This window comes from Leptinotarsa decemlineata, unplaced genomic scaffold, assembly GCF_025532065.1.
Source record: "Leptinotarsa decemlineata unplaced genomic scaffold, Ldec_3_MD MMD2_tig00026317_RagTag_RagTag, whole genome shotgun sequence".
Taxonomy (NCBI): Eukaryota; Metazoa; Arthropoda; class Insecta; order Coleoptera; family Chrysomelidae; genus Leptinotarsa; species Leptinotarsa decemlineata.
This window is the reverse complement of record NW_027412686.1, coordinates 3,459,352-3,463,309: the sequence shown is the minus strand read 5'-3', so window position 1 is coordinate 3,463,309 and position 3,958 is coordinate 3,459,352. Positions and strand designations below refer to the sequence as shown.

Below are 3,958 nucleotides of genomic sequence, written 5' to 3'. Positions count from 1 at the left end.
TTAAATAACCTTAAGCAAATTTTGAATACTAGTAATAATTATTATTCTATTATCATCAATAATAAAATAAATCATGCTTTACATTTAGGTGGAATAATATTAGGTAAACTAAAAACATTTTCACGAAACTCTAGAAAACAAAGATCTCTTTTTGACGGAGTTGGAAAACTATCGAAATGGTTATTCGGAACTCTTGACTCCGATGACGAAAAGTATTTCACGAAATATATAGAAGCACTGCATAAAAATGAACAAAAGTTACTTTCCAATGACATACATCAAAACACAATCCTCAAAGAAATGACAACTAAATATACCAAAGACTTTGACCTACTAGTAACCAACCAAAATATACTACAGAGCCAAATAAAAGGTGTATCAAAAGAAACGAAAGAACTTATCAATTTAGAGCAAGCTTTCTCATTCGCAAATACGATCGACAATCTTATCATACAACTTAACTCAATTCAAAACTTGATTTTGAATATAGAAAATGCGATATCCTTTGCTAGACACAACGTATTGCATAGTTCAATTATAGAACCACAGAGATTGAAATTACTTATTACAAAATTGAACAAAATCTACGAGACTAGACAAATTCCTACGTTGCAAAACTTCATGAACTACTACAATTTATTTTCAACTCAAGTAATTATACGAGAAGGTTTCATAATTTTTAAAATTCATGCACCTATAATAGCAAATAATTACAAATATTTCCAAATGTATCCTGTCCCCATATCCAATCTCATGATTTTACCTCAACAACCTTTCCTTTTGCTCAACTCAAATGAGTAATGGACAACTGCAACAAGATGCCCGGAAATTGAGAACCTCTACTACTGCACAACTTCCCAACTTCAGAGAACACAACCATGCATTGCCGACATAATCAAATCAGGCAAAAATATTTGCAAAGGAATATCAGTTACTCTCAGTGAAACAAGAATAACCCAGATAAACGCACATCAAGTACTTGTGATACCAGTTCAAACAGTTACTCTACAAGCTAACTGCGAATCGAATGGGATATACCAAATCACACAACCATCTATAATCACTCTCGAAAATTGCCATGTCGAAATAGATGGAAAAGCATTCAATCAAGAGGAAACACTACATGATAGTTTAGTATTCGAACTTCCTAAGTTAAACATCACTAGAGAAGAATCCAACCAGCCTTTGCCTCCAATGAAACTAAAATCCTTCGACGGAAATGAACTGAAACACTGATATTCTCAAGATTAATCAGTTAGTAAGTTGACTCCATTTATTGTGCAGCTGAAGGCTCTGTCCTAAAGCTCATTGAATAAGTGTAAATAAACGTTTTTAAAAAGTCTTTCCATTGTTTGGAAAACATAATTATAGAGTTTGTCATGAAAACATCAAAAGGGTTATACTGTTTTTCGCAAAGTGTTTTTCAAAAAATTGATCTTTCTGAAAAGCATAAAGTGACACAATCTAATAATCTGAGATAAGCTATGCCTTATAGATATTATCAAATGTTTTTTTTGGAGGACGAAGGGCCTCATTGTTTGAATAGAATAAGAAATGAAATATAAATAAAAAGATAAAATTATACGATATACTAAAAATACCAAGATCAAAATATTGGTTAGTAGAATGAAAGAACATGTCCAAAAATGAAAAATATTTTATCAAGGCATCGGTGGTTCAGTGGTAGAATGCTCGCCTGCCACGCGGGCGGCCCGGGTTCGATTCCCGGCCGATGCATTTTTTCATTCTTCTTATTTCTGCTAAAAGTTACATCTTCATAACTCTTTTGATGAAACTGAATTTCATTTAATTTTTTTTGTCATGAATTTATCAAATTGAAGAGAAATGTAGTTCCGCCGTGTTCGAACCGGGGACCTTCTACGTTTAAAGCAGACGTGGTAACCGCTACACTTGATAAAATCAGAGATAATTGTAATAATCAAATTTTCACTTAACAAAAATGCAAATCACAAAGAATTTATAGAAATATGTTTGGACCTTTCTGAGGAAAATTAATCTAACCCTTCTAGCCTTCTCGCAGGCAAAAAAATGTTTCATAGCAAATAAGTTCGACAATGGATAGACTGGCTATTCATGAGTAATTTTTGTTTGATACATTTTTTCGAAAGTATTCACTTTTCAACCCCTTCACGAGTGAGAGAGACAAATTTTTAATCGATAACAACACGTTTGTAATAAATTTTTCCAAAGAACTTTTCTACAAAAGTGGATATTCCATTAAACAAGTAAAAGTGTAGTTGAAAAAATACAATTTTTGCTGTTCAATGAAATAGGTATGTAGACGTAACATATAGTAGCACATAAAATTTTAGGTTGTTATTAAAATGAAACTATTTTCAACAAAAAACATCGAAGGAAGGCCTTTTTCAAAAAATGGATCGTTTTGGAAAGTATTCCATCGCACCCTGTGTTTTTGGAGAAACTTATAGCAATATTCACTGCAATATTTTACAGAATTAAAGCTAGTAAATTGGCAAAAGTTGAACAAATTGTTTAAATATACCATTAGATAAGGAAAAATAAGGTAGCACAAGAGTTCCATGAACACCTTAAAATTGTAAATGATGATCAATTCGGATTGTTATCATTCAAAATAAATACTCACTCGACTTTGTTCACTTTTGTAAACAACGTAACACAAATCGATTGATTTTGTTAGCAAAAAAATGGAGTGCTCAGGATTCGATGCAGTCGACGAAGGTCGTTTCTGCCTAGTCCTGATGACCGAAAGTTCTACCGCTGAGAAAATTATCGAAGTGTTTGAAAAGATGGTAGTCGGTTGTCAAGAAGTCGCTCAATTCGTTCAATTTTCGGACCTTGATTTGTGAAACGGGCGTTGTCGTGGAGCAGGCGAGCAGAGTCTTCTGTTAACCAGTGCCGGCTGATGTTGACGCAAATATCGGTAAATTCCAATAGGACTCTGCTGTGATGGTTTGACCCAGTTGCATAATGTTATAGTGATATATAGTAACCGTGATATATTTGTGTGTTTTCGTCTTTGGGTAGTGCATGGGTGGCTCATTAGTGCCCAACCACCATCCGGACTGTATTCTTCTATCGTAGAGGATCCACTAATAAAAAAAGAATCGTTCTGGTTGCGGAAAAGCAAAAAAGAACAGACCTCGAAAAGTGATAATTCCTGTCATTTATATCAGGTTAAAGAAAAGTAATTTCGATTATTACCTGATTTGCTAAATGATTTCGTGAAACGAAATTCATATTTCACTGTTGGTGTGGAATTTTCATTCAAATTATGATCGTACCTGAATGGAAATTGTGATGCTCATGAAATGTCTGGACTTTTTCAAATGAATCAAACGAAACTCTCCAACCTAATTAGATAAACAGAATGAACAGGAAGCATATTCTAATCTAACTTTGAGTAGGTATATCAAATACCATATGTGTAACTATGAAATGAAAACTGCTTCTATGTTAGGAACAGAGGTATAGTTAACAGAACTGCTATTACTGAGGTGTTCCAATTTCAGTTGTATCAAGATTACCACTTTCAACAATTAATTAATGAAGCAGTTTTAAACGTTTGTATGTGTATTACAGAAATAATCTTTGTTTGGAGAAGTTGTCTGAAACGTTCAGAGAATTAATGGGATTTCTGATAATCATTTGAAATTACGGTTTGCATGTAAATTCAGAGTATAGGTGTTATTGAATTTTGTTGGGAAGTTTTTGAAATAACAGTTGTCGTACTTATGGAGAAAAATACACTGCATTTGACTTGTATTCCCTCAACTGCATGAGATTTCGACCTAGGTCGACTTTCTATTAAAATCAAATTTCGAAGGGTACAGGTGTCACTGAATTTTGTTAAAGACAAAGCTGATTTCATTACAGTTCGTGAAATGGTAGTTGTATTCATGTAGCTGAATTCGCAAAATTTGGTTAGAATCATGTAACCGTGTTCAAGTACTTTCAA

At 33.2% G+C, this 3,958-nt stretch overlaps 1 non-coding gene across 1 annotated transcript; it reads left to right on the top strand.

Moving 5' to 3' along the window:
- The first annotated feature begins 1,666 nt into the window (after nt 1–1,666).
- TRNAG-GCC (transfer RNA glycine (anticodon GCC)) lies at nt 1,667–1,737 on the top strand. Its single transcript has one exon. It is a non-coding gene; the product is annotated as a tRNA-Gly (tRNA).
- Nucleotides 1,738–3,958: the final 2,221 nt, after the last annotated feature.